This window comes from Eptatretus burgeri, chromosome 9 (genome assembly GCF_056783735.1).
Source record: "Eptatretus burgeri isolate ZD-2024b chromosome 9, Ebu_testis_v1, whole genome shotgun sequence".
Taxonomy (NCBI): Eukaryota; Metazoa; Chordata; class Myxini; order Myxiniformes; family Myxinidae; genus Eptatretus; species Eptatretus burgeri.
This window is the reverse complement of record NC_140969.1, coordinates 92150547-92161107: the sequence shown is the minus strand read 5'-3', so window position 1 is coordinate 92161107 and position 10561 is coordinate 92150547.

Sequence of the window (10561 nt, the reverse complement as noted above, 5' to 3'; positions counted from 1 at the left end):
GTGTGATAATTGGGGCCCTTGCAGTAATAGTAGTTGTAGTAGTAGTAGTAATAGTAGTGGTAAATGGAACATTTGTGGCCATTATCATGGGAGTGTTATTTCCCAATGCTCAAGTTTCTCATAACAAGACGGCAAAAGCAAACTATATACTTTCATCACGTTCAAAATCAAAGAACACATCCACACCCACAAAAATACTCCATCACAAGATGGGTGTTACAACGATGCAGGCCTATACAAGGAAAAGCTCAGATATCAAATAATAACATTGAAGTTGTTTTCCTGCCTTGCAAGGCAGATTATGCTTGTTTTTTTTTTAATATCTCTGACACTTAAGCAAAGCAATAAGTGACAATCCAGCTCAAAGTATGTGAATACACTGGGTGGTTAGCTTTGGCTTTTTGTTTCTCCAGTCTAACATCGGTTATACGTTAACTTCAGCGTACTCGGAGACATCGGTCATGTGTGTATATTTACTACTGTACATATAGTCTGACATGATTGTGAACAGAAGTACCTTGCTTACCTTCCAGCTGTCTAATCTGGGTTCGATTCTGGCCCCAGCTATAAACCGTCAGGTTGGTGCTTTGCAGGTATGGCATTGCTCAAGTAGTGTCTGTTGTCAGACTGTCCCTTGTCAAGTACTGTCCCTTGGATGTCCTGTTTGTGTGTGCCGTCATCAAGCTGGGTGTCTTGTTTATTAGGATTGGTTAGACATTAAATATCCCACAGTGTTTTTTGACGACAAAGGGTGGAAAGTTATTGGCAGCACCCTCAACAAATTGCAAATTTCTCTTCTAACCAGCTCCAGACAAAAATCAGGCATGGCCAGCCAGTTTGTAGAAGACTTGGGCCAAATTTCCCTTTAGGTTGACTGAGAAGAGGGTGGGATGGCTATATATATATATATATATATATATATATATATATATATATATATATATATATATATATATATATATATATATATATATATATATTTTTTTTTTTTTAAGTAAGAAGGCGCTTCCAATCAAAAGTAAAACTAGATCTACTCCGCTAATTTGAGCAATAAGCAAGAGCAGACGTGGTCTCTGGCAACGTTTCACCAGCTTCACACCCGGGTTCCTCAGGCCAATAGACTACTGGTCTCCTATATCCACCGTCACTGATATCAATTCAGCCTGAGAATTCTTCCACAGAAACTTGCTCTCTCTTATGCACAGATTCATCCCACCTCTTCTTCAGTTCTCTTACCCATCCTCTCGCTCTTGGCGCTCTGAATCCTGTTGCGAGGTTGTTGCTTTAAAACGACTTGCACTCTCCTCATGGAAGGCAAATCCAACCGAAGGCAACCGCAGATCATTTGACAAAACCCACAAGTGTGTGTCTATCCTCAGGTAAGCCAGAAAACAACATCTGTCGAGTCTCAAGAAAGAGCTTTCAAACTTGTCTCCCTCCTCCAAAACCTGGTGGTGCCTTGTCAAGTCGGTATCTGGTATATGCTTCCCTTCCATCCCTTCCCTCACTTCAAATAGCACCACAGAAAGGGCCTTGCCCAAACTGTTGCCACAAAGTTGGAAGCACAGAATCATCTAGAATGTCCTTGTATGTTGTAGCGTTAAGATTTCTCTTCACTCGAACGAAGGGGCCTCGCCTGAACCATGAAAAACAGCCCCAGACCATTAGTCCTCCTCCACCAAACTTTACAGTTTGTACTATGCATTCGGGCAGGTAGCGTTCACCTGGCATCCGCCAAACCCAGATTCATCCGTCGGACTGCCAGATGGTGAAGCGTGAGTCATCACTCCAGAGAACACGTTTCCAATGCTCCAGTCCAATGGTGGTGAGTTTTACACCATTCCAACTGATGCTTGGCATTGCACATGCCAAGTGCAAAAATCTTAGGCTTGTGTGCGGCTGCTCGGCCATGGAATCCCATTTCATTAAGATCTCGACGAACAGTGTTGGTGCTGACGTTGTTTCCAGAGTCAGTTTGGAAGTTGGTAGTGAGTGTTGCAACTGACAACAGACAATTTTTCCGCGCTATGCGCTTCAGCTCTCGGCGGTCCCGTTATGTGAGCTTGTGTGGCCTACCACTTCATGGCTGTGCTGTTGTTGCTCCAAGACGGTTCCACTTCACAATAACAGCACTTACAGTTGACCGGGACAGCTCTAGCAGGACAAAAATTTGACGTATTAACTTGTTGGAAAGATGGCATCCTCTGACACTGCCACATTGAAAGTCACTGAATTCTTCAGTATGGCCCATTCTACTGCCAATGATTGCTTATGGAGATTTCATGGCTGTGTGCTTGATTTTATACACCTGTCAGCAATGTGTGTGGCTGAAATAGCCGAATGCACTAATTAGAAGGGGTGTCCGCATACCTTTGGCCTTGTAGTGTGTGTGTGTGTGTGTGTGTGTGTGTGTGTGTGTGTGTGTGTGTGTGTGTGTGTGTGTGTGTGTGTTACAAAGATATTACAGAGTGGTCAATGGATAAATCGGCATAGTACAGTATAGTGCAGTATATGGTATTTAAACTTGAGATCCATCCATCCATTGGGACCATACTCTGTGCAGAGCGTTGGTGCTGCCTAAGCAGTCTCCTGGGCTATGGAGCACAATCCTGGATGGGTTGCCACTCTGAACACAGGATACCAGCAAGCTGGCACTCATTTTGCTGACCTCAGAAGGATGTCAGGCAGAGTCAACCCCACCTAGTATTAATTCAACAGCGAGTGGGATTTGAACTCAGGATCCTAGGATCCCAAGCCCACCACCCTAACCATCAAGCCAACACCAGGCATAAACTTGAGATCACAGCATTATTAATTGTGTTGTGTGGTATTGAACAGGCCTACCCAGCAGGATCAGGAATTAAACCTGCAACTTCCAGATTACAACACCAAATATCAGCCAGTTGAGCAAACTAAGACCCTGATCAGATGATAAGCAAGTGAAGTTCGTGAATAAAGAAACAAAGATATGATGAGAAACAATAAATAAAGCACCAAAGAAAAGAGAAAGAAAGAGACAAGGATAAAAAGGTGTGTAAATTGGGAAGCATGATGAGGCTTAACAGCAGTATTGAGGCAGAAGCTGAGGCTTCATTGTGAGTCACATCAAGAAGATGACCACAATGGATTATTTTTTGTCGAGTCGAGAGGTTTACTACATTGCTCTCAACATTATAAACCGTACTGGTCTATAACCAACAGAGTAGCAAAAGAAAACTAGAACGATAATCGGTAGAGCACACACCTCCACCAGGCTGAACAGTTTACGTTTTGTTTCCTACTGATAGGACGGACCTGGATCCGGATTTGGATCTTCACCAAAATCTAAACAGTTCATCCTTATCACACACCCAACCTGTACACAAACTCTCGTCCGAATCCGTCCACAACATTTTGAGATATCCTCCTCACAGAAAATCAAACAAACAGACAGACAGGCAGACAGGCGTGAAAACATGACCTCTGTCCACCTTCGGTGGCAGAGGTAATCAGATATATTTGCATTTTTTTTCCCCGATTTTTAAGCAAAAATACGATTTCTGGAGAAGAATGAAAGGAGGTGATCTGAAAAGCCTTTGTGTTTTTTTTTTTTTCACTTAACGAACATGGATTTTTCTTTGTATCTTTTCTGGGCAACTTGTTATGTTTGAGACTTTAAATGTCACTTACTGTATTATATTACCGATGCAAGACATCTAGTTTTCAACGGATATTTCATTGGCACGTAATTATTTATTATACACAGTCCTTTCATTTCAACAATGTCTTTGTTACCAAATACTTACACATGAATATTTAAAAAGGAATGATGTTTAATTGATGTTCATTAATGTTGAAGCAAACCAGGTGGCCAAGCTGATTGTGATGTTTGATAAATAAATAAAACTAAACCGGAATGTTAAAGAATCGACACTATGTGAGACTACACACGAGTTACTGAAACATAGATTGCATCTTCCAACGTTTCAGATTCATATAAAGTATTGATTGAACAAGGTCAGATTACCGACTGAGCTCACATTCCCCCCACGTTACCCGATATCACAAATGGGGAATTTCTAACAAATAACAACGCATTTTACTCTCTCTTTTTAAACTGATTAATTTACATTTTTATAATCATGGAGTTGGTTTCATTTGAATAATTATTTTCAGAATTTATTTGCTTATGCCTACTTACATTTATTTTATGATTCTCCACCTTTTATTTTATTCAATTCCCATTGGAATGTCTGCCGTATGATATGCGGTTTTTGTCTGCCAATTCCCCTTGTTTTAACCACCTTTCAGTCTGTAAACCTGATTCCCAATATTTTAAATTAACTCCTTAATGAGCTTCTGTATCAAACATTATCTTTGGCAACTAAAATGACACACAATGATAAAAGATAAGATTTGACTCAACATTTCGAAAATAACTCATAAAACTACTTGACTTCTCCTCTGTTAACCGTGTTGCTTTAACACAGTAGTTATTCAGAATTTGTTTTTGGAAAATTTTCAACTTAATTGCATTCCTCCTGACAAATTTGAGAGCGAGTACTGGGTGTCTGTACTTTGAGTCAAAGTGTACATGGTGTCTCATCAAAGCATGTGCAGTTTCAAATGTGTTCAGCATTTTTGGTTTTCCTCCTATGATTATGTGACTGCCCCCATTAGGAAAAAAAAAAAAAACAACTCAGAAAGCTTTACAATGAGGAAATTTGGTTCGGAAATGTCTTAAGAGAATAAGAACAGAATTAGTTGAATGATATCCCTCCACTTGGAACATTAGCTGTTCTTCACTTAGTCAAATAACTGACCAAATACAGCACTGGAGTATCAGGAGGAACCCAAAGAGACAAAGATGGAGTCAACAGGAGGAACCTGGATAGGATTCGGGTTTCAGCTGCTACTCCTCCACGACCCTGAAACCCATCGGCGCGTAGCCAAGGGAACCTTACATAAATTATTTTCAAGATTCATCCCCCACACCTCCCATAGACAAAAGAAAAAGAAATAAAGAGAGATGGAGGACAAGAAGAAACCACACACACACAACAGAAAACACACACATACACACATACCACTCATGACACTTCTGGTTTGAATATTTATAAATGAAACATTTCCCATTTTTTTTCATTTTTTTTTCATTCTTTTACACAACTTCCAATGCTACGAGGACCTCTTTGCACGAAAACGAACTGAACTGAAACAAAATATTACAATGACTTCTAAAAACCTTCTCACATGACCAAATCAAACTCTCAGCACAATAACCCTCTCTCTAACATAGTGGAATACATCTTGTGAGCACGAACCACAAAATCATCCTGAACAGAACAAATACGAGCAAATCTAATAAGCTGAGATGAAAACACATTGTAACCTTTTTTTATTGGTACATTACTCAATGGATAAGTATACAAGACAACAGGAAAACTAAAATAGTCAACTTGATGACACATTTGTACTGAAACAATTATTTCCAATTTTGACTAACATATCCAGATATGCTACTACATTGTCATCATTGCTACTCTTCTCTTTTATTAGGCCTTCTGGATAAATCCTATGAATCAGCCTATCAAAAAACATAATTAATCACACAAATATCATCAATATATCGACATGAAGAAGATAACATTTTAGCGAAGCCTAATTTCTTCTCCTTCATCAACTTCTGCACAAATAGAAACACAATAAACAAGGGAAATGTCCGCTAATATTGGGCTGCAGTTCCCTCCCATTGGAGTACCTTTTATTTGTTGAAATATTTCATACATTTCACAAAAACATACAAAAGTGTTAAACAAAATAAAATTAACAGCATCTTTTAAATTATGTCTGGTGTTGGCTTAATGGCTAGGGTGCTGGGTTTGAGATCCTCGAGTCCTGAGTTCAAATGCTGCTCAGCTGTTGAAATTGTAGCTGTTCTTCAAATCTCACTGGGATGCTGAATTGATACCAGGTGGGGTTGATTCAGTTTGTCATCCTTCTGAGGTTGGCAAAATGAGTACCAGCTTGCTGGTATCCTGTCTTGGAGTGGTGACCTGTCCAGGATTGAGCCCAATAGCCGAGGAGACTGCTTAGGCAGCACCAACGCTCTGCACAGAGTATGGTCCCAATGGATGGATGGATGGATACTGGACTGGAATGGACTGGACTGGACTGATGCTCCGACTAACAAAGCAACAATACTTGGCATCTCTCATGCACGACATTGAGAAGATGATTGCAATCACACAGTTGACAACATCAGTCATTCAAGAATTGCTGAAGGGTGAATTGGCTGTTTGTGCATCAGTCAAAGTGCTCTTTGGGCCGAGAAGCTGCCCTTTTGGTCCATTTTCTTAAAATTTCCTGAAGCTCACCTATATCAAGAGCAACAGTCACTCAAAACCCCCGCAGACCTCAGGTCGGTATTGGAGCATGCGCTACAGCAGCGCGTCGCTGCGTCCACTTTCCGCCGGTACTCCAGGGGCCTCCGTCTAGCCATCCCCCAGGCAGATGCCTGGCCAATCCCCATCTCCTTGAGATGCCGATCAACCTGCTGCAACCACGAGGCACATGGTCGGCCCATTGGCCTCCTCCATTCACGAGACTCCCTCGCTGAGAGAATCTGGTGAGCAGGATCAGCGTCAAGAAAACGAGCCACATGTCCATACAGCCGCAGCTGGCGCTCACGGACTATGCAGGTAACAAATCTCAATTGAGTCTCTCTCAGTAACCGCTTGTAAGACACAAAGTCCGACCAGCGATAGCCAAGGATTCTCCGAAGCGACCTGGTACCAAAGGAATGAAGTCTCTGTCGCAGATCCTTGGTCAGAGTCCAAGTCTCGCATCCATAGAGCAAAACTGGAAGCATTAAGGACCTGAATACTCGGACTTTCATCCACCCGCACAGGTACCGGCAGCGCCACACCCAATTATCTGGTGAATCCATGACTCCCCAGGTGAGACCCAGATGTCTATTGACCTCTGACTCACAGCCAGCAGAGACATGAATATCACTGCCAAGGTAAGTGAATCTCTCCACGACCTCAACATCTTCACTACAAACAGGCACAGACAGGACAGCAGCATCCAAGATGTCATTGAAAGCCTGGATCTTAGTTTTGACCCAGGAAACCCGTAATCCCAGTAGCTCCGACTCCTCATTCAGCACCTCGAGGGCCCCCAAAAGGATACCCAAAGTCTCCGCAAAGATGACTGCATCATCTGCGAATTCAAGGTCAGAGATCTTGACATTCCCAGATGATGCACCGCAGCTTGATCTCTCCGACATCTTCCCTTGAATCCAGTCCATACAAGTGCTGAAAAGTGTGGGGGCCAGTACACACCCCTGACTAACTCCGGTAACAACTGGAAATAAGTCAGAGATGGTACCACCACACTTCACAGCACTCTCAGTACCAGAGTAGAGTTCAGACATCAGATCGATCAGTTTTAGTGGCACCCCACGAAGACCAAGAATCCTCCAGAGGACATCCCGATTCACTGAATCGAACGCTTTACAGAGATCAACATAGGCTGCAAGCAGCCCCTGCCGAAACTCTCGTCTGCGTTTGATGAGGACCCGAAGAGCAAGGATACGGTCAATCGTTGACCTCGCTGGTGTAAAGCCTGACTGCCCTGGACGCTGGTGCTCAAGCAGATGGTGGCGAACCCTATCAATAATTATCCGAGCAAAGGCCTTGCCCGGCACTGAGAGCAGCGTCACCCCTCAGTAGTTGTTGCAGTCTTGGCGATCCCATTCCCTTTCCAGAGAGGGACAACAAGGCCCCTCTTCCAGTCAGTTGGGATGATGCTTGTGTTCCAGGCAGAGCACAGAACTGCATGCAATGACACGAGTGCAGCATTTCCACCAGCCTTGAGAAGTTCAGCATGGATGCCACAGATCCCTGGAGCTTTACCCCATTTCAACTGCAGCTGTGTTTCACCGCAGCCCGTGTTTCCACAAGCGAAGGTGAACCACAGTTGATTGGAGGGTCAGAAACAGTTTTTGTAACACCCTTGACGTCCAACTTGACATCTGGTGGATCAGCCTGGTACAACTGCTCAAAGTAACCGGCCCAGAGGACCTTCACTTCGGACTCATCTGTCAAGAGCCGACCACCCTCTACGCTAACTGCAGTACACCGAGGGATGGGCTTGGATGAACGCAATGTGTGAATTCCACTGCAAGCGGGACGAGAATCACTTGACCAAAGGTGATGCTCTACTCCCTCACAGATTCCTCGCATATCGGCCTCCTTGTCCACCCTTAGCGCACATTCAGTTTTACGCCTCAGCTCCCTGAACAGCTCAGCTCTGCCATTCAGCCTGGCCCTGTGACTCTGGTCAATGGTATCCAGTGTCCCTTGAGAGCCAAAATTCTTCTTTGCCCTCCGGTGAGTTTCAAGACATCCACCGGCAACATCAAGGACGGTGGTCTTGAAGGCACTCCGCAACTCTTCAGGACCTCCCAAAGCAGCGAGACCCCCCAATGTCCACTCAGCCTGTTCGCAAATGTCTCAGCTACCCTCTCATCCTTGAGCTTGCCAACATCCAGCCTAGGCTGGGATGGTACCATTCTCCAGGATTTAAGGTGCAGCTTTAGAGTTGCTACAACAAGCCGGTGGTCAGTATTGAGGAACTGAGCACTCCGGTAGACCCTGCAGTTCTGGATCATCCTCCATCGACCGTCAACAAGGACATGGTCAATCTCCTTTGCCACACCGTCAGCGTTGGAATACCAAGTCCAACGATGAGTTGTGGGTGCTGAAACCATGAACCAGCCACCCTAAGTCCATGACTTCTTGCAAAGTCAAGGAACTTATTGCTATTCTGGTTCATAGTTCCTGACCCATGGGGACCAACACATGTCTCATAACCATCCCTATCAGTTCGAATCGATGCATTGAAATCCCCCAAGACTAGAAGAGTATCTTGTTTGGGGCACTGATCAACCACAGACTTGAGCTTGGCGTAGAATGCATCCTTCACGGTGAGATCACTCGCCTCAGTTGGAGCATAGACAGAGACCAGGGAAATGACACCCAACCAATGATGAATCCTTCGTCTCATAATATGCTCATTGACCGGTGTTACCTCAATTATCATTGGACTCAGCTTATTGGACACAGCTACAGCAACTCCTTGGGAATGGTAACCATCAGAGCGACCAGACCAATAGTAGGTGTAACCACCCACCATGATCCGGTCTCCGAACCTCAGAGAGTGCTGCAACACCGATGTCCAAACGCTTGAGCTCAGATGATAACAGAGACAGGTGATCATCCTCTCTTAGGGAAAGGACATTCCAGGCACCCACCCGAAGGGACCGCCTCAGGTTAACCCAAGGAGACCACCGTCTGGTGGACGACACCTCAGCACCACCCCGACACACTCTCCCGCAATCTGACCCGGGAATGTTACCCCGTGGTTTCCCTCCAATCATCAAAGAATGGGGGTCCCGAAGGCTTTGCCCCAATCCCGTCATCCGGTGAGCTGCCCTGCGAAGGGAAGCTGTACAGGAGGTACTCCCACGGAGTGGGTTTTCGGATTTCTTTGCGTTTTTGTGTTTTACGGAATGGAGGGTTTTACGGTGGCCGGAGTGCAAATCCTGCCACCAACCTCCTAATAAGAAGTAACCCAACTGCAGGAGGACGTCCGCAGACACAGTTGGGCACTAGACATGGATGGCTGTTGGCTCACAAGGAGCTCCTCCGCCCTTTGACCTCTGACACGACGCCAAATTAGTCCACTGGTGATATGCCATTTCTTGCTTCTTATTGAATTTGTGACTGTATTCACCCACACTCAAGCTTAGCTTATTGGAAACTGCTCAGACTGGACGGAGTCATCAACCTTTCGCGGTGAGTCGGAGTCATTACTACCTTCTGATGGCACCATGGCATCGTATTCGAGCCCGATTCGGATATTATGTTTGCACATTTATACCCCTCGCTCTGAATAGGTCATAAAAGTTCTTTCTGTTGAAACATATACAATGTAATTATTGAAACATACGAAGGTGCAAATACAACCCGTCAGCCCGCTCTCAATCCCTCACAAAATCTTGACTATAATTCACGGACCGGTGTTTGTGGGTTTGTTTGTGTGTGCTTGTTTGTCGTGCTACTCCTGCAGTTCTGAGCCAATTACATCCAGACTTGCTACAGAGGATCAGCATGATCCCAATTCATGTTTCGGGGTGCTTTTATCATTTCCGGTGGTCTTGGGGGGTGGGGGCAACGCAAATTCTCCATGTAAATGAGTGTCGTGTACAGAGCTGTCAGTTGCCTATACACCGCCCAAATAAAGGTATGCGTCAGAAGAACGTGTTGCATGCTTGAAACAGCATCGCCCGTCGGGCCGGTACTCTGCTAGTTCAGGAAAATTCAGCAAAACTTCGCAAAATAGGAATGGCCACCGCATGATCCAGCTCGGTCCATCCACACGCCGTCTGAATTGGATCAACAATGGCGTTTACACACGTGATCATGTGTTGACCAATCACGAGCACGACAGCAATAAAGAAGGATCAAACATCCCTTTCGAGTTCGAGAGTTTTGGGAAATGAAGTTAATTGTTC